Raw genomic sequence first — 20,098 nt, 5'->3', positions numbered from 1 at the left:
CACTTCTATTTTACATCTAGGAAGGACATATTTGTGGAGTATTTTGGTCATCAGGGTAAAAGTAATCTGTAGAGCCAATCCCAATCGCATTGTAACCTTGATTAACTGAGACTGGTTAGCTTAGGTAATTGAATTGTCAAGTTAACTGAGAGTCAACTCAATAGACTGTACTTTTCCACCCTGGCTGTTGAAAGTTCTCTTTTAGTTCCTGACTACTTTTCTGCTTCAGATGCTATAACGTATTGCACGTGTTGGGGCCATTATTTAAATGCTAGGCTATTCATAACTAATGAAATAGTCAGAACACAGTAGGCCTGATCATACCTTTTGAGTCTATTGAATGTGAATTTCTGGGACCTTGGACTCAAGCTTGACTTTATTAGTTCTCTTTGAGCAAGACAGTAGATGGACACACAGACTGTAGGACCCCACCACAAATACATACACACTCAACCTACCCCACTGACTACCTAGTCCACTGACCTAAACGAAGGGAACTCTTCCTAATTTTATGTCAGAAACAAGTTTATTTGCTGTGTTTTGCCTGTTTCACTTGAAACAAAAGCTCAACACTTTTGTTTTAGTTACTTGAGGGTCTGAGCTGGCAGGATTCTGGTTAATCAAGATCATGTCAGCCATGGCTGGGCCATATGTTGTTTGACATGAATCCCCTTTTGAGGTGGGTCAAAGAGCACTGGCTTTGACCTCAGACTGGACACCAACCTTTGGTGGGACTCATGCACTGTTCTTTAACCTGGTCAAATCTCAGTTTCCTTATCTGTAAAGTAGGGATACAAATGTCTAGTCTAAACTTTGTTGGAAAAATCAGAGTATCTGAAATCCCGGCATATAATAGATGCTCAGTAAATGGGGCTCAGTAACACTGTGTCTCTGGGCATTCTCTGCTCAGGAAAGCAGAGAGAGGACTCCCCTGTGACCTGTTTTGAGAATAGGTGGCTTTATTTCTTGAGGCTCCCTTTGATAGCAGGTCAAAGGGCTGAGGCCACTGTAAGTGACAATGTGCACACATACAATTGTTGGGAGCCGAGGGTAACAGCTGCACCACAGTGAAGAGACGCTTGTGCCATGGTGGGTTTTGCTCACCAACCTGCATGTGCTTTACACATTTACCAGCCAAACAGTTGCCGACAGAAAGAACGTTGTGCGGGGTGCTTGGCCTGCATGCTTTATGCCGAGGGAGAGAAGATCAATAGGAGAAAACATGCATTTGTGCTGCTGAGAGCAGGGCGGGGCTGTCATGAGAGGTCAGAAAAGGCAGTAAAAGAGTAAGGTGGAGAATGGATTCTTCTGAGAGTGGGTGAGGAGAGAGGCAGGGTGGGCCTTTCTCTGGGGGTCTGTGACCACCTCAGAGTGGTTCTTTGCATTTCACAGATTGAATAACACCCACAAGACAGGGGCGGGGAGTTGAGGACATTCTTTCCTCTGGCTGCTGTCAGGGAGCCCCACTCGGGACAATCACCCCTACGGCTCCCCAGCAGTCACCCCTCTGGCTCTCTTCCATTTCTCGCTCTCCTTCTATCTCCTCTTTTCTTTCCTCCCTCCCCCCATTAACTTCCCCTTTCTCCTCCTCTGTGCCCCTGGTTCCCTACCAGGGAGCAGTCACCTGGGGTTAGCTGATGGGAGCATTTTTGCTCCTTGCACATGGGAGGGTGGAGTTTGGGTTCAGAGGGCCTGTGGAGCCTGGGCTAGCTGTGGGGGGACAGCAAGGGTCCTTCACCTCTTGCCTGGCTCCTCTGTAACAGCATGTGGAGGGGACTTCTAATATTCTTAGATTAGTGGCGGGGGCCCAAATTTGTCCAGAGACTCTCTCCAAGGACTAGCAGCACTGGTCCTGCCATCCTAATCATGACCCTGGCCTCTGTCCTCTCTTGCCTGGGAGATAAGAGGAGGAATTTGAGGCATCATGGCTGATTGGTCCACGAGAGGGACCTCTCCCTTTATATCTGGGTGCCTCTTCCAAAGGCATTGATGAGGGTAAGATGGTTACTCACAGGAATTGGGTGGGTGCCCCTTCTCCCCACAGCTGGGTTCTTGCTATGCTGGGCATGGTAGGCTAATCCTGGTGCTGTCCCTGGAATGGCTTGTGAGACAGCAAGGGAACTTGGGGGCAGCTGGCAGGGGTTGCCAGAGGTGAACAAGGACAGCAAACCTGGTGCCTACCTCTTACATGTGGTCTCTGGTGGTGGGAGATCAGCAGGGCATCCTGTGGGTAGGAGCAGGGAGAGGAGAAATAGGGTGAGCTGCCTGGACAGAGGGTGTGGTCACAGACTCAGGGCATAGGCCCCAGGCACAGACCCCGGGGGTGGCGGGGACAGGGCCTGGCACTGCTTCCCAGAGAGGAGGGGCATAGGGGAAGGTGCAGTCAGAGGACACCAGCCAATCTGGTGGACGGAGACAGGCCAAAAGCTGCTTCCAGCCTCAAGTTCCTGGAGGCAGGGAGGGCTTGACCTTTTCCAGGACCTGTGTGGCTCACCCCAGGGCTGCGTTTCCTGGCTTTGGAGTTCACGGGCCAGGAGGAATAGATGGTACTTGGAAATTGAGAGAGGATTTCTAGTTTTGTGTTTTGTCAAGAAAGGCCATGAAGAAAAAGCCCTGCTGTCTACTCGCTCCATCATTTCCTAAAAGAAAGGACATTTTAACATCCTCCTGCCCCTGCAAAAGAAGAGGGAGAGGACATGATCTCAGAGTGAAGCGCAGTCTTTCCAAGGGGGGGTGCACTGGGGGAAAATGACTGCATCAGTCTTTAAAACATTTTTTTTTACTAATTTTGCTGAGGTCCCTGAAGACTTCAGGAATCTGAGCTGAGACTTGGCTGATGACGCCTGTGTGTCCACTCAGGATGGAGTGTGGCACCTCCAGATGCGTGAGGTGCGTGTACCAGCCTGTGGGCAGCTGGATGGATGTGTGCAAGTGTATGTCTGCGTGTGTGCATGTGTGTGTGTGCTTGCGTGTTGGGGGCATGGTAGAAGAGGACAGATGTGCAAGTGCCGCTGGCAGGAGAGGGGGCGTTGGTACTGCAGGGGCTGCAGTTTTCACATTATGGTGGGACCTTGACTTGTTCCAAGTTTGTGGGTGTGGGGGACAGTCTTCCTTTCTGCACCATCACCTGCATGCGGTCTTCACTCCTCCCCTTCTGTCCCGTCATTGTTCTTGTGAGCTGATCCCCAGGCCCATCCCTGGTTAGAGGCGGGTCAGCAGCCCGCCAGACTTCTTACATCCTGCCAAGAAGAATTGTTCTGTAAAGAAGCTGCTACATCCTCTTGACACATCGTCACTCCAGGAAGCAAAACTGGGCCAAGTCCTGATTCAGCAAAGGACTCAGGTCCCTTAGGGCCTGGCCCTGCCTGTGCCTCTCGTGTGGTGTGTGACCTTGATCAGAGATGCTGTCTTTCAGTCCAGGGCTGGGCTGGGACTGAGCTACAGGTGACCTTGAAGCTTCCTGGAGGGACTCCTCTGCCTTCTTTCTTTGTTCCATGATTAAGAATCACTTGACCTTGGTCTGAACTCCTGGGTTGGACTTGGGATTCTTCCAGGCTGGTATCAAACTGACTTTTAGCCCCTCTGAATTATCCTTCCACTTAGGGAGCAATTATTTACAGTTAGACTGTGTGCCACTGACCCCTCCAAAATGCTGCTCCATCTCTTTCCCTTTTTTTTTTTTTTTTTTTTTTAACATTCTCTTCTTCTGAGAAGTCTGCTTTTTTGGATCATAGCCAATCTTTAAAGGTTAGTTAATATGCCACCTCCTCCAGGAAGCACCATTGCAATAAATACTGACTTTGCTGGGAAAGGGCTAGGGGAGCCTGGGGACTGGAGACTAATCTCTAAATCTTCCCCCATTTTGTAAAATTTAGGCTCCTTGCTTCCCTTTCCTCCCCCTCCAACTTGCCTCTGGGCAAGGTTTCATTGATTTTAAAATTTAGATTAATCCCCTGGGCTAGCACCCCTAAGCTGATTTTGCCCAATTATTTTTTAAAGCCCTACTTTTTTGTTTTTACTCTTTTTAAGTTTGCCTTTTTATGGAGTAATTTTTGAATGCTTATTATTTCTCATTGATTTTATTTCCTCAGTTAGTGTTTACCATAAAAAGAGAACAGGAAATGACAGCAAGACAGGGAGGTGTGGGAGCCCAGAGGGGCCTAGCCTTGGGGCCATGGCTCTGGGGTACTGGGAGGGGAGAAGGGCCCTGGGCTTGGGTAGGTGGAGCCAGGTTCAGTCCCAGCTGCACCCCTCAGCCATTCACAACCCAGAGATCAATTCTACCTCTCCAAGCCTTTATTTTTCTTCTGTAACGGAGAGAACAACTCCATGCTTACTGGGTTATTGTAAGAATTAACTTGTGTGGTTCCAGCAGGGCACACAGCACAGTGCTCTACTCTTGGCCCTCACCAAGTGTGTTTCTGTTCCAAATTTTCATTTGCTGGTCTCTAAGTGAAGTGTAGCCTCAGGTACCTGTCTGTGAGGTAGAGAAGGGGGCCCCCTGGGGCATAACTGGCACAGGGCTGGGCAGGGCCCCAAGGGCTCAGTGTCCACAGGGGCCTCACAGTGGCTGCAGACTGATCCAGCAGGGAGGCAGGACTCAGCCTCTAGACAGCTTGGGAAGCAGCTCTGCAAAGGCTGGGGCTTCACAAGCTTGCTCTGTCACTTAGCCAGCTGCCCTTTCCAAGCCTCAACTCTCTCATTAGAAAAGTTGCTTAAATTTCTAGAGAAAGATAATGCTAATAGTAACTTTCTCGCAGGGTCATTGTGAGAATTAAAAGCAATAATGCAAGAGAGGTGCTTAGCACACGGTCTGATAAGCTCTTGATAAATATTCTATTTCTTGTTATTGTTCATAATCACTGTGCAAGGAGAGGCAGTGGGATGGGGGAGCTGGCACCGGCAGAGGCTGCTCTGACCAACCTCCTCCCTCCTCCTGCCACCACCAGATGAGGTGGGAGTTCAGCAGCCACTGCTCTCTTTCCTAGGGGGCCACCACCAAGTGGGGAGCCAGGTTCCTGGCCATGGGCTTCTGCCTCCCGGCGGCCATGGAGCCCGCCTGCCGCTCTGTTGCAGCCACTGCTTTCCCTGTGTTTCCCTGGATGAAAATAAACAAACATATGGAGGCCTGGAGTTGTCTTTTTTTTTTTTTTTCCGTAAAAAATATTTAAATTATTTCCCACATTTTAGTGAAATGATATTAACTTTAATTTTCATCATTTCCGGCAATGTTACAAAGCTGCCTGTGAACTTTTCTCAACACATTAGTCGCTTGGGTGGTTAATTATTAGCCATTAATTTTGGTGAGGCTTTCTAGAAAGTGACGGCTCCAAAGAGCCATTTACCTGTTTATTCATTCTTTTCACCAGACATATTTTTCTTTACAACAAACCCAAAATTAAATATGCAGTCAATTTTATTTATTTATTTTTACAAAGAACCCTGACCTATAAAAACCTCTTTCTTTTCATTCTGGTTTCAAAACAATTCATTCATGAGTTTTAGAAGTTATGCAAATAAGCCTCCCTTGATTTTTAGAGGATTTCTCTGAAATTGATTTTGGGATTCTGTATTAATTACTGTTCCCAAGCATGGGGGCTGTCACATAATGGATATATTTAGCAAGAATGACAAGGCTGATAATTATGCACGAGGAGCCTTAGAATAGAAGAGGGATTGTTTACTTTGATGTTTAATTTCGGCAGACTTCTTTAGTTTGTTAAACTTAATCAAAAGCAATCAAAATACACTGGTGTGAATTACAGCAAATTAATTTCAAACCAATGGAAAACATCATGTCTTTCAAATTCGAATGTTGAACTGGAACTTCTGAATGAAGCGCTCAAAGCAAGGAAATGGGAGATGTGTGTGTGAAATGCTCATTTAGAGCTTGAATTAGGATTGAGGTCAGGATTGGGCTGGATCCCCTGCTTTCATGGAAGACCAAAAGGCTTAGAAATATCCTTCATTTTGGAATTTAGGGCAGGACTCTGTCTTGCGAAAGTTACTTCAACCCAGTTTTTCAGGACCTCAATTTGCTAATCTGTTCAATGTAATTCTCGCCCTGCTGCTATTGTTAGTAAAGAATCATCTACCTCTATCATCTTCGCTGAGTGTTTGCTCAGTTCCAAGTTCTGACTGGACCCTTATCTTCCTTAAACCTGATGAAGGCCCCTTGAGGTTGGTCCCCACTGAACAGATAAGGACTCACTCAATTCCAAGACACTTTGAGCCCAGACACTCTCTCCAGATTACTACTCTAGGGACTTTGTGTTTAATTCAACAGACTTCTTTGGTTTGACAACTTAATCAGGAGCAATCAAAATATGCTTATGAACATATAGAAAATTAATTTCAAGCCAATGTAAAAGATTATATTTCCCTGCCATGGAGAATTAAGTGAGAAAATGGATGCAAAAATATTTTGTAAAATGTTGATGGCTATGCAAATGGATGGTGTTGCCAGCAGGAAAGCAAGACTAACAGACTATGCAGAAGCCACTTCTACAGATGAAGACACTGGACTCCAGTCCATTACTCATTATGGGAGTCTAGCTTCCATTTTATGAATTTTGTAATTCACTGGGGACCATTGAGTCAGTTGAATATTAGTTCATTCAACACATTTTCTGAGGGGGTTTCTACTAATATTGAGGTATGTGGAGAGGAACACAGTTTGAAAAGATGTTGTCTTGACCTCTGGGAGCCTACAATATAATGACAGTGACAAATTGTTCATACAATCCATGGATCCATGGAATACAAAGAAGTAATGGTACTTGTCTGACTGACACTGTTTCAATGATGGGGACTGTGGTGCCCATTTACTAGCGTATTCCTAGCCCTTGGCATACAGGGTGGCCACACAAAGTATTTGATATTTGGTTGTATGAACGAATTCAATGATTGGTCCTGGATACTAAGGTGGACATCCAAGGTGAATGATGATCAGTTTAAGATTAACTTGGTATTTGTGTTTATTAATGGTCTCCTTGATCTTTTAGTTCCCAGGCCTGAAAATAGTCATTCTTGACTTCCTGCCCCTCTTCCTCTATTGCCAGTGGTAGACACTGCTTCTTTTGTCTTCCCGGGAAGCTACGCTGCATTTTCCCAGCCTCTCAGTTGTTACATGAAACTTTTGGTCAACAAAAACATGGGCAGGAGGATGTTTATTGTCTTCTGGGCTCGTGATAAAATTTTATGCAATCCATGTACCCATTTCTCTTCACTCATCTACTGCTGGAAAACCCAGCAGAGAACTATGTAAACTATGTGGAGTGACAAGGTGGAAGGGACCTGGGCCCCTGAAATACTGCATGGATCAAGTCCCTCCACTCACTCACATTGTACTGTGATGTGAGTGAAAAATCAACCTTCACTGTGTTAAGTCTTTTAGATTTTGCGTTGTTTGTTTCAGCTAGCTTGTGCAGAATAATCCACCAATTTAGAAGGTCATTCGATGTTATCTTCATAATGTCTCTCCCTGTCTCCTGTTTCACACTGATTTAGGCTACTTTAGTTTTGTTACTGCTCCCTTCACCCTTAGATGATTATTATGGCTTGCTAAGTGGATTACCTAGTTCTAATCTTTCCTCCTCTTGGTTACTATTCATGCCCACAGAAAATAAATATTTTGAAGACGAAAGTTTGTTAGAATCTTTCCCGATAGTCTGCCATTTTCTATCTCCTACCCCTAATCCCTGGGATACTTGTCATCATTCCTTATGAACTCTTGCCTTGATTTTTTTAAAATTTTGGTTTCTTCTATTCCTCCTCCTTTGCCCTTGTAGAAGGCTTAACCACCCGTCAAGTTCAATTGCTACCACCTCTCCAGGGAGCCAACCTTGTGCCTTACTCTCTGACTTTTTCCTTGGCACTCAATAGGTGTTGCTATTTATACATATAGTTCTATGTTTACTGTTAGCTACACTAGAGATTCTTAAACTTGGATTCATCAATGCGATAGTGAATCCCCCAAATCGTGTGGCATATTCTGTATGTGTGTGTGTGTGTCCATAATTTTTTTTTTGAATAAGGGCTAGACTTTACAGGTCCCTTACAGAGTTCAGAAATCCATGAGAAAACAGTTAATGAGACCAGGATATAACACTTTAGATATAATACCTCAAAGGTCAGAAAATCTTGGGATGGATGCAGAGTCAGCTCACACAGGAATCCCTTTATGCTCTACCTGCTTGAACAGGAACTGCTGCCCCGCCTCTGGGGAGTGGAGTGGAGAACTTTGACCACAGAATGATCACTTTCCTTGGCACACGTGACAGTCTCATTCTCTTTGGTTCACACACAGCATAAGGCTTGTGAATTGACTGGAATGGATTAGGGCCACTGCAGCTCACTTTATACCTTTTCCACCCCAGAGTTCCCACATAGGGGGTCTTGCCAAATGTTGGAGTAGGAGAACTCTCTGGTCTTGTCATTTTCCCAAGATAATGCCTCATGAGCCAGCAGTGCTCCTGGCCACTGTTCCAGCTGCATAGCGTAGGATGCCTCTCTTCTCTTGGGCCCCATGAATAGGTTTGGTGGCCTCTAATGCTTGCCCTCCCCATGGAAGCTTTAGCAAGACCCCATTGGCACCTCTCCACTGTGACTCCTACTGTTTGCTCAGCACCCAATCCTGGCAGCCAGCAGAGTGCCTTGCTGGCTTTTCCCTTCTATAGCTCTTTGAATGTTTAATAAATTCTTAATTAAAAGCTGGGCACCTCATCTATTTCTGTCAATTGCTTCTCTGTTGTGAAGAAGAGAAGCCTACAGGAGGGAAATGTCAGCCATATACTCCACCTTCCTTTCACGCCTACAACTACACATGTGTGCATACACACACCCGCTTGCGAGCACACACACACATGGCAATAAGATTCGGGTGCTGTATTTACATAATTCTATTGACATTTTGAGGCTAAAATTATGTATGCTACTTTAATTTGCTGTTAAATTAAATTATGAATGTTTGGAACGTAGTAATTTCTTTTGTTCTATGAACAGATTGTTTTATATATCTGCCTATATTACCAAGTTATTAATTTAATGATTTCATAATAGCAGCTCATTCCTCTGGGTAATATAAAGGCTGAAGTGCACGCTCTGTACTGCACAGGCAGACGCTGCTTGCTCTACGTGAATTGAAGGTTTTAGGAATAAAGATATTAGTTTTGGCAGAATGTTTAAGTGTGCACAGGGAAACTGGAGGGATGTGTCAGGTCAGCTCCATCTTCCCAATCTCCCTCTAAAAAGGCAGGACATACTCCATTGCTCCTGAGACTGAGTGAAGAATAATTTTCTTAAATACAGTCAAGCACCTGGCTGAATGCTGGCAAGTCGGAGCCTGCTGCCTTCCCCTTCACCGTCTTAGCTCTGGCCACAGTGCAGGGCCTTCCTCCTGTGGGTCTGTTGGGTTATTACCCTGTCAGCATCCTGGAGATGTGCTGCCATGGCAACATGGCACTGGCTTCATGATCCTACTCCTTGCTGGCACCCGATCCTATAGCCGGGAAAGGGCAAAGGGCCAGACGTGGTGTGCTGAGGGGAAGAGCATGGAGTCCGGATCCAGAGAAGGCTTCCTCCGCCCCTGGCGCTTCTCGGGGCTTTCTGTTGACCTCTGAGATTTGGATGTGGTGACTTCTAGGTTCTGCTCGCCTTTGGTAGTTTTGGACTTCATTATTTCAGGAGAACTGCCAAAATGTTTCATTTGTTTCAGTGCTGAGGCTGGAGACTTCCTAAGGAATCAAAGCATATCCAGTTATTCAATAAATATTGAACTCTCTAACCAACAAGCACTGATTTCACGTTAAGTTCCAGTCTCTAATTCAGGAGCCATGTTTGCCTTCTCCAAGCCTAGGGTCTAATGGGAATAGATGACAAGACAGGGATCATGCTGCCCTGTGGTGACCAGGGCGTGAGCCTCTCCCAGGAAAGGGGGTGGGAATTCTAGGCTGAGGCCTCAAGGTTGACTATGGACCAGCCACGCAAAGAGTGGGTGAGGGGTGGATCAGGGCCAAGGTGTTTCAGGAAGAACCAAGAGTACATGAGAGATGGAGGCTGAAGAGACTAAATCAGCCTGGCTGGGGCCTCAGGCTGAGTTTGGAGGGAGTGTGGTGAGATGTAAGGCTGGAGGGATCAAATGGGCCTCGACAGAAGATACTGAGATCCTCACAGCAGGCAAAGAGCAACTGGGGAGCCATGGAAGAAGAGCAGGGATGGAACTGGTATTTTAGAGAGAACACCATGTTTGCCATGGTGAGAATGGTTTGGAAGAGCATCAGTTTGGAGGCAGAAACCAGTTTGGAGACTGTTATAGTAATGAAGTTGAGACATGATGAGGGTCTGATTTAGGTAATGACAGTGCAGTGAGGAGAAGTTCACAGATACTGGAGATACTGAGGAGGTAGAATCGATAGGATTTCTGTTAGGTGTTGGGTAGATGTGGACAAAATAGAGAAGCAGAGAGAAGGTGGGGCTAGCAGAGGTCTTTGAGGTTTCCCTTTGCCCTTCAAATTCTTCCCCTTTTGGCTCTTTCTATCTTTTCTTAAAGGGACACCCTGACATACCAGCTCTTCCTTGCATGGCCAATACACATGGGTATGTGTACAAATGTATGTACTTGGATGCACAGACACATACATATATCTCAGCTGCTGCTCTGTGTGCTCGGTAGGGTGAGTAAAAGATTTTTCTCTGCAAAGCTGACAGCTTGCCAAGTTAAAACAAGTGTCATTGCTTACACTTTCTTCACTGTTTTTTTTTTTTTGTCTCTGCATGTCACCTCTGAAATATTCTTGATCTCCTCAAGAAAAACATTGAATCCTTTTCTTCTATACTTTGTCTGCAGTCTTTGTTATCACTGTCTCTGTTTCCATGTCAGTCTCAGGCACTGTGTCTTAATACTTTCTGGGTTCCTGGTGCCCAGTGCTATGCCAGACGCGGTGACAGCATTGTTGGTGAATGATTGATGAGCCAACAGGCTGCAAGGGTCTTGGGTCTGATCCCTCATGACCGGAGTTCAGGGATAGCCTTCCCAATCTCCCCCTGAAAAAGTCTAGGTCTCCTGTCTTGAGAGGTGAAGTGCCAAACCCAGACCATTTTGGGGCCAAGAGAATAGAAAAAGGTAGTTGATATGTGAGCATAAATTAATGTTGGCCAGCTCATTAACTGGAGGTGGGCAAGATGGAGCTAGAGAGGGTGTGAGAGAAGCAGGGTTGGTTGTGATTCAGGCGAGAGGGGGCAGTGACTACCAAAGGAGAGAGGAATGCTAGCTGAGGCACAAGGCAGAGAGATGGTGAAAAACATAAAGGTTTAGAAAGGTGACAAAGATGATGTGGAAGAGCTCAGGTGAACCAGGGGCCCGAGTAGAGCAGATCGGCAGTGGACGGTGATTTTCTAGACATGAGGGGAAAGAAGTCAGTCCAGCATTTGTGAGCGAGGATCCAGGGGAGTGAACTGCTCTGCTGGGGCATCAGAGGAGACAGAGAACAGGGGGGAACTTGGACTGGAGCATCCATAAAAGCAAGATGTATTTGTTTTGTCAATGGTTTTGTTCCAATGCCTGAGCCTGGCCCTTCACAGGTAGTCAATGAAAGTTGAACACATGGTGGGCATGGTGGGCACTGTCTTTGGAACCACGCAGAGGTAAAGAGAAGAGGGATGCCGTTGTCTCCATCCAGGGTCTGGCCCACGGGCAAAGCAGGATGCTGTGGCATCATGGTATGGGGTTGCAGCCCATGACATTTCCAGCTGGTGCCCTAAGAATACCCCAGCCATGGCTAATTATCACTCCTACTCTAAGCAGCATGGGCATAAAGAATGCTTGCTGCCAGAGGAAGGACAGGGTAGGAGTCAGGGTCAAGGCTGTGAGCCCAGGGTCTCCTAATGGAAAAACACCTCAGGGAGTGGGTGTAGGGTGGTTTTCCTGGAAGTGCACGGAACCTTATTTATTTATTTAAAGATTTATTTACTTATGCATACAATAGCTGTGGTACAGGCCAGAGGTGCAGGGGGCATGTGTGAGAAGATTCACCAGAGACAGAGTGGGGAGCAGAACAGGCAGATGTACTGAAATTCACTGCTGAGGGGAGTAGTGAGCAAGACCAGAGAGGTCTGCTGCGCCATGTAGGTATCTCCTTGGCCAGGGGTTGAACTCGTGCTGCAGTGGCTGTGGACAGCTTCATAGTGCTGATGCTTAACCCCTTGTGCCACCAGGGAGGCCCCCAGAACCTTATTTTTATTGCAAAATGTAAGGTGTCTCTTTTGTGTCTCCCAGAAAGACCACCTCTACCAGTGAGAATAGAAGTGTGTGTGGGGGAGGTTATGGTTAATCCAGGATGGGGAGACTCTGTTTCTCACTGTCTGTCTAGAAACAGAAACCCCGGGGACGTGTGAGAGGCCATTTGGAGCAATTGGAAGTCTGGAGCCCTGGGCTATTTAATGTTTCCAGCAATGAACTAGATGATGAAACAGAGCGCACGCTCATTAATTTCATCGATGACACCCAGCTGAGGTTGGAGGGGCACCTTGAAGGATAGGATTAGAATTCAAATAGATTCCAGTAGGTCTTAGAGATTGGTCAGAAACAACCAAATGAGATTTGGGAAGGACAAGGACAAAGTGAGGGAAAAAAAGCCACACAAATGATGATGGGGAAGGATTTGCTGGGTCCCAATCCTGCCTGAAACCTGGAACTTTCTCTACCTCCCTGCCTGATCCATCATGCCTGGCATTTGTACACAGCCCACAGAGAATCTGTACATTTCAACCTCATGACAAAAGGATTGTTGTGAATAAGTTCACAGGGGTTCAGCGATGTTAAAAAATCTGCCCAAGGCCACTCAACTGACAGGTGTCAAAGCCAGATGCAAACTCCGTTAGCACTTTCTAGTTCTTTGACAGGAACCTCAGTTAGCTTTACTTATGCCCTGTGCCCTGCTGTGCCTACTCGCCAATCCTGAGGCCCAGATTTCTGGCATCCCTCTTCTCTCCACTGTGTGTTTCTCAAAGAGCAGGTGCCCATCCCAAGGACCCTCACCCCATGCCCTCTTGGCAGTGTATTCCTCTCTGGGAGCCAAGATCCCAGGGTGTATTAGTTCAATCCAATGCTCACTAGTGCCAAATTGTTATCATCTACCCAATCTGTTTTAGTTGGACTAGACCCACCTCAACAACTTGTGCTTCTTGGGTCAACCCAACTTCTGCTCCACACCTGCTTGCTGACGGCGACGCAGGGAAATGCACACTGGTGTGGATGGAACCTCTGAAATCCGCTGGGCGGGCCACAGTTTTGTTTGGCAGTAAATAGCCTGCATGTGTCTCTGGTCAGTTCTTTCTCCTCATGGACTTCACCTGGTTACCAGCCTATTTGTCATTATTGTTACTCCATTGAAGAGAAGAGGGGGTCATCAGCATCAACTCCCTCAACTCCCTGTTCTCATATTCTTTCAACTCATCCAAATCTGCATCAATCCTCACTGCCGCTCCTGTTGGGTCTAGGCAAGAAATCATTTTTTGGTCCACCTGTCTCTTGCTCACAGCCCACACATTCTACTTCCTCCTGCATGCACTCCCCCCAGGCCATGACATTTTATTGTTCCTTCCTCAAAATCCTTCAATAAGCTCTGTTCTGGCCCAGCATTTGGAACTCTCCCTGCAAAAGAAGGCGAAGCCATCCTGGAGTGACACAGCTGGGTTCAGATCCCCGCTTTACCCCTTCTGGCTGTGAAGTGGGATGAGGAAGCTCCCACCTTGAAGGGCTGCTGTGAGGGTGAACCCAGATACTCTCCTAAGCACTTGTCCTAGTACTCAGTGTCTGGCAAGTTCTTACTGCCTGCTGGACCTTCCTAACACTGGAAGGGCCCTGTTCACCCCCAAGACACAGAACCAAAGCTCCCTGCTCTAGGATGATGGCCCTGACCTTCCAGACAGATTTAATTTTGCTGCTTGTTGATCCTTTGAATGTAATCAGCAGTGCTTGTGTGTATCTCTCCAAGGGCAGCGGATGTCTCTGTGTGACAGCCTCAGGGGCTCACATCATATTTTGTGTTAGATGACCACCTTGCTCACACCTCAGAGATGACTGACTCTCATCTCTCATCTTTGCTTGATCTATTTTCTGATCCAACTTACTCATCTGCAGATAGGCCAATTGAAGAAGGGATGTTGCATTCTGGAAGGGGGTAAAGTTCATATATGAACCCAAACCCTGAAATGCTCAGGCTGGAATAACTTGAAATTAGGACTAGTCAGCAGGCTACCCAAGCCCACTGGAGTTGTGACTATGGAACAGAGCAGAGAACTCTGTCGCCCAGTGTTTGCCTGTGCAGGCATGGGTCTGCAGCATGGGTGCATGTAGCGAGGGTGCTGGGGCTGCCTCCCTGCTCTGTGGCTGAGTCACTGGTGCTGGGTGCTGCAGCTGCCCTGGCAGCCTCCCTCATAGTGATCTCAGGGGACAAAAGTCATGTTACTCAGAAGAAGACCAAAATTCTGGGCCCCACTAATCAGTGTGGGAAAGGAGATTGTCGGACAGACAGGCAGCCTTTGTGGGCCTCCTGAGCACCCAGTGGTTGCGTGCTGCCAGCAGGGTGGGGCTGCCAGGACAGTCCTGTGCCTGGCGATGCTGTGCTGGATGCAGCTGATGCCAGCGCTGGGTGAATGTCCATGCAGACTCCCTGGGCTGCTGTGGTGAGCACACTGCTGGCTGGGGCTCTCGGCCTGAACTCCAGGCGGGTGGGAACTGGATGGAGAGCGCTGGCTCCGGTTCCCAGCCAGGGGCCGCTTCTGCCCTGCGGGTTTCAGGTCTGCCCCTCTGTTCCTCAGTTCCTCCATGACCCCTCTCCACTGGATGGCTATGAGAACAGGCCAGGAAAGCAGTTCTTTTCTCTGCTCTTTGGGGCTCCTCTGGTTTTGGGTGACCCACTTCACACTGCCCCATGCCGAGGTGGCCTACAGTCCCTGGGAGACTGGCATGAGTTCCTTTTCCAGCCCTGCTGGAATTCTGTAACGTGTCTGTTCCCATATCTCTAGTCTCCACCCCATAGCCGGAGAAGGCTGAGCCTGTGGCTCCTTATCAGTCTGGGCCTGGGCAGCTCAGACACTTGGTTCTGACCCGAAACTCATCTGACACCATCTGCTGCTTCCCCACCACAGAACTCCCTTCCCTTTGGATCAGGATCAGAACCCAATGGGCTGGTACAGATACTCAGGACTGGCTCCATGGTGGATGTGGGCACAGCGACTAGGCGGGATTGAACTGTGGCAAGAGGGGACTCAGGACTCCTGGGTAAGGGGGCTGTCCTGGGAATGGCATCTCAGTTGTGTTCCCCTAGCTGCCAATTAGCAATGCCAGTCAGGTGAAGGCTGCAGGGAGATGGAGACTGTGCCTGAGGCCACCCCGGATGCCCACCATGGCATTTGAAGCTGTGCCATGCTCAGGCCTGGCTGACTTGTCATCTTCCATGTGGCCTTATGGGATGAAGACATTGAAGTTACTGACTCCCCCTAATAACCTTCAGCAGAGAACCCAAGTCAGTTTCTGAGGCAGACATGTCTCTGCGTCAGCCCAGCCACCACCCAGGCAATTAACTGCTGGTGTAATTCTGGGCCTCTGCCCCCCTGGGTCCCCTGCCCAACAACCATGTAGAACAAGAGTCTTTATAGGAGAAGTGACTGGTCTGCAGCAGAGGCAGGCGAGCTGAGAGATGACAGGAGTCTGAGCGGAGGGGCCATATGGTTTTAATCATTAGAGATGCTGTTCTGGGAGTGGATGTCAAACAGCTCCCAGAGAGTCCTGGGGGGCTGCAGCACCCTGAAGATAAGTGAGGATGACATCCAGAAGACAGGATATTTTTGCAGATCACTATCCCCTGGGGGCTGGCCCCAGGCCCTGTCAATTACCTCCCAACTTGCCTGGCTCTGCGGTCTGGGAGGGGACCTGAAGAAGCCCCACCCGTGATAATGAGGGTGCCTTTGTGCTGGGGGTGCTGGAAGGGTGGGGGAGTGACCTCCGGGGAACACAGATCTCTGGGGTCCATCTGTGGCCTCCCATCCTCCTGTGAGTTGTTCTTTGCCAAGCAGCGTGCAGCAGCATCCTTGGTTAATCAGCCGCCACGCCTGACCCTGGGAGCATGGTCTCAGAGGAGGGAACCTATTTTGAGCTGGTGAGATGATTAGTGGCACTAATCACACTCTGCAGCCCAGACCCTATGGCCTACTTCCAGGCGGCTCCCAAGTTCCCGGGCCTGCACTGTCGCCTCGCTGCCGTCCCTCCTTCTCGTCTCTTCTCCAGCTACCCTTGCTTCCTTTTCTCTCTTTTTGTTCTCACCTCCTATCTCTTTGGAAAAACACTCTGGAAGCTTCTGAGCGTTCCAGTCTGCATCTCCAGGAAACTTCAAACCTCTGAAATGACCTTAAGAGATTTGAAAGCTAAATCATCCTGACCACAGCTGACCAGGGGCAGCCCGTCTACAGGGTGTTCCTAGAAGTGAAAAGAGGAAGGGACTGGAAGGAGCCAAGAGGAAAGGGTCAGAGAAATGTCCTGCTTGTGGCCTGTTGCCAGCTTTCTGCAGCCTGCAGGGGATGCATTTGCTGGGTGACCCAAGATAGAGCTCTGCTCATGGGGGAAGCAGACATGAGGAGTCCAGCAACCTGGCACCCTTGGGACCACAGACCAGTGGTTCAATCAACTGAACAGTTTTTTTTTTTTTAATAAAGATTTATTTATTTTTTTATTTATTTATACAAGCACTGGGTACAGTCAGAAGTGCGAGAGGGTGAGAGAATTCACCAGAGCCAGAGCAGGGAGCAGAGCAGGCAGAAGGACCGAAGTACACTGCTGAGGGGAGCAGCGGGCGGCAGGAGAGGCCTGCGCGCCATGTGGGACCCTCCTCCGGTGGCTGGGGAGCAGCCGGGGATTGAACCATTGCTGCAGAGGCTGTGGGCAGCTTCGCAACCCAGCGCTCAACCGCTGTGCCACCGGGGAGGCCCTCAACTGAACAGTTTTTTGTCTGGCCTGCCAGGAGAAGGCCTGAGCACCACCCTTACTCATCCACTCAACAAATATGCCAGGAGCACCTACTGCTTACAGGGCCCTGTACCAGGCTCTTGGGAGAGGTAGAGAGTTAAAAGTGCTATTCAGGGAAAGAAGAGGGTGCTGGCATGAAAATGAATCAGGGGGGTGCCTCCTCTTGACTGGGGGAGGGGCCAGCTTCTCAAAGGAAGTGCCATTTGAGCTGAGAGAGGAAGCCTGAGGCGTGATGAGCAGAATCCAGAGTAGGGGAAGAAGACGGTGGAGGCCCTTGGGAAGGCCCGAAGGAGCTGGGCTCGTGATTGCTGAAACCAAGCAGTAGGGAGACCTGGCTGGTGGAGCCAAACAGCTGGCTTCACAGGCCCCTCGGGGTGTGGGTTTGTCCTGTGAGCGGTGGAGAGGCGTGCCAGCCCAGAGCCTGCTGATCTGTTACTCCCTGCTTGATTAAGGTCCAGAGTAGTGAGGAGGAGAACTAGGTGTTGAACCAAGCAATCCAGCCCTGGAACTTGAGTTTTAATTTAAAATATGTTTTCAAAAGGATTTAATAGTGTTCATTTAACTTCAAAAATATTTCCGCATTCTCAACGTACGAAAAATAACAAAATGTCGCTTATGGTGTTTAGTACAGAAACGGTCGTGAACTTTCATGGAGGCAGAGGCTTTTTGCTGATAATGACGAGCTTGACAGTTTGTTAATACAGAGTTCAAAACTCTCCCATTGAACTACAAACATCTAAACCCTTCTCATGCAAGGTGACCCCCCTTTTCCACAGCTAAGAATGGCAGCAGAATGCCCTGCTTCTAGATACAAAACAAGGGTGAATGACTGCCCTCCGCAATGACCTCAGGGCAAGCCTCCTAGGGACCCCCTGAGCTATGGCCCCTCCAGAAGACCTGTCTCCCAGAACATCACCCCCTGTGAGGACCATTGAGAGTTTATCTTGGCCATTCTGTTCTTTTTTCAAAGTACAGCTATGTGCTCTTGATGACTCAGGGTTTCCAGCCCAAAACCATATAGTTAATACCACCTAACACATTAAAGAAAATGCTAGAAAGCATCTTTAAATGCCTTATGCCAAGAGCAAAGTGCACAGGGTGAGAACACCAGTCTTTTCATTTTAAAAATGTTGGGGAATATGTGCCCTAAAATGTCTCATTTTAGGGTCAAAATCGTACCAGAAGATCCCCATGGCCACGCCACATCAACCACTAACAATTCCTAGAGCACTCCGAGGGGCATGGTTTGATCACGGTCCAGTGGCGTGAGTCAACCTAATGGGGCATGGACACGCTTGGATCCAGACGTGTCCATAACGATGCCCCCTACTTGAAGACTTTCACAGAGACAGAAACAAGTTTTTATTTTCCATCCTGCCTTCACTTCCACCTTCTCCCTGGCAACTGCAGCAGGACATTGGCCCCATCCTTGCCTTCCACTTAGAGTTGGCAACATCCTTCTCTCACTTTTTCAACTTTGCTGCCTCGTTGTTGTCAGGCTGCTTTTCGCTGTCATGTCACTTACTCCATGTCTCACGTAGCTGCTCTGCCATGGCTCTGACAGAGCTGTTAGGGTCTGTGGATTTATTTGATCTCGGGGTGCATTCTGAACAGAACAGGAAGAATCCTGAGGAGGGTGACTGTTTGGGGGCATTAGATTCTTCTTCCCCTTTAGCTGGCTCATAATCCCTCATTTCCTGACCATAGCATCCTTTGTCTGCCCTCGCCATTTCAGCAGATGTAGATTTCTCATTGTTGGATGTGGTCTTCCACCTTTCATAGCACTTCTTGGAAAATTCTGCAAAACTGACAGGGACCTTTGGGTTTTTCTTCTTATGCTCTTCTCTGCACATCTGCATAAAGAAGACATAAGCTCACATCTTGCCCTTGGGTTTGTTGGATCACCGTTAGCCATCCTGACTGTATTGTCCCTTGTCTTTGACCTTGGGACTTTAACCTCTGCATTATAGGTACACACTTCATGGCCCTAAATAATGGGTTCACAGCAAAACCCAACTGTGTGCGTGGTTCTAGAGTACAGCTCAGAGCCAAGTCCTGGCTCCCCCTGTGATCTCGCACATGTCACTGAATCATGACGACTCTGGTTTGCCCATTTGTTAACTGAGGACAGTAACAACCTAAATCGTAGGGCTTTTGTTGGATCAAGTGAAATGATGCTTGTAAAACACTTGCCACAGAGCCTGGCATGTAGTAAGTACTTGCTAAAGGTCAGCTTTTATTCTTGGTCTTTCTTTTACACTCTTGCCTTAACACAGGAGCAGAAGTGGCCAGGCAACTAGATCCTGGTCAGGTGAGGCTGAGACACCCTTAGAAGTGGGGTGCACATACTGAGCTCCACCACACCTGGACCCAAGGTTTCATCTGTAAAGACATCCCTTTGGGTGTCTAGCTAGCCCTCTCCTTAGCTGTAGCATTTTCTGTGTCCCAAGGGGTTCTTTCCCAGGAATCTTCTCCATCCACGGACTTCTGCCCTGTGGGGAACATCTTGTGGGTCCTGTGAGGACTTTGCTAGACTGAATTAGACTGAGAAGCACCTGAACAAGATCTCTGGGGCAATGTAAGTTTTACTTTTCTGTTTTGAACCTCAACAAATGTGCAGTGTGCGTGTGTGTGCGCATGCATGCGTGCGCACACACACACACACACACACACACACACACACATACACACTACTAAAATCAATGACCCAGTGGCAAACCTCAGTGAATTGCTGAGCCTTGAACAATTTCAGCCGACTGATGAAGATCCCAAATAATTTCCATTCTAATCTATGTTGCTTGACTTCTAAAGAGGTAATGGCCCCTTCGGTGACATGTCGTCCTTTCTGTACACAATTTATGGTTTTGACTTGCCTTTCTGAGCTGCTACAAAGTGTGGAGAAAAAACAGCCTTTGAATTACTGCTAACCACTCTTTCCTGAGATGCTGGGTCCCTGGCTCCCAGCCTGGGCAGCAGTGGTAGTGGCTGGGTCAGGGAGGATGGGGAGAGATGGCAGGGAGGAGATGGAAGGGGTCTGAACAGAAGCCCAGCGATGATGCCAGCGATCACTTACAG

At 48.1% G+C, this 20,098-nt stretch overlaps 1 pseudogene; it reads right to left on the bottom strand.

The window, feature by feature from the left end:
• Positions 1-18,293: 18,293 nt before the first annotated feature.
• LOC119234730 (high mobility group protein B3-like) lies at positions 18,294-18,938 on the bottom strand (annotated as a pseudogene).
• Between the last annotated feature and the right edge of the window lie 1,160 nt (positions 18,939-20,098).

The sequence above is a fragment of the Talpa occidentalis genome, unplaced genomic scaffold, assembly GCF_014898055.3.
Source record: "Talpa occidentalis isolate TD23 unplaced genomic scaffold, MPIMG_talOcc4v2.1 talOcc4.8, whole genome shotgun sequence".
Classification (NCBI taxonomy): Eukaryota; Metazoa; Chordata; class Mammalia; order Eulipotyphla; family Talpidae; genus Talpa; species Talpa occidentalis.
Note: the sequence above shows the minus strand (reverse complement) of the source record. Positions and strands in the feature narration are given on the sequence as shown.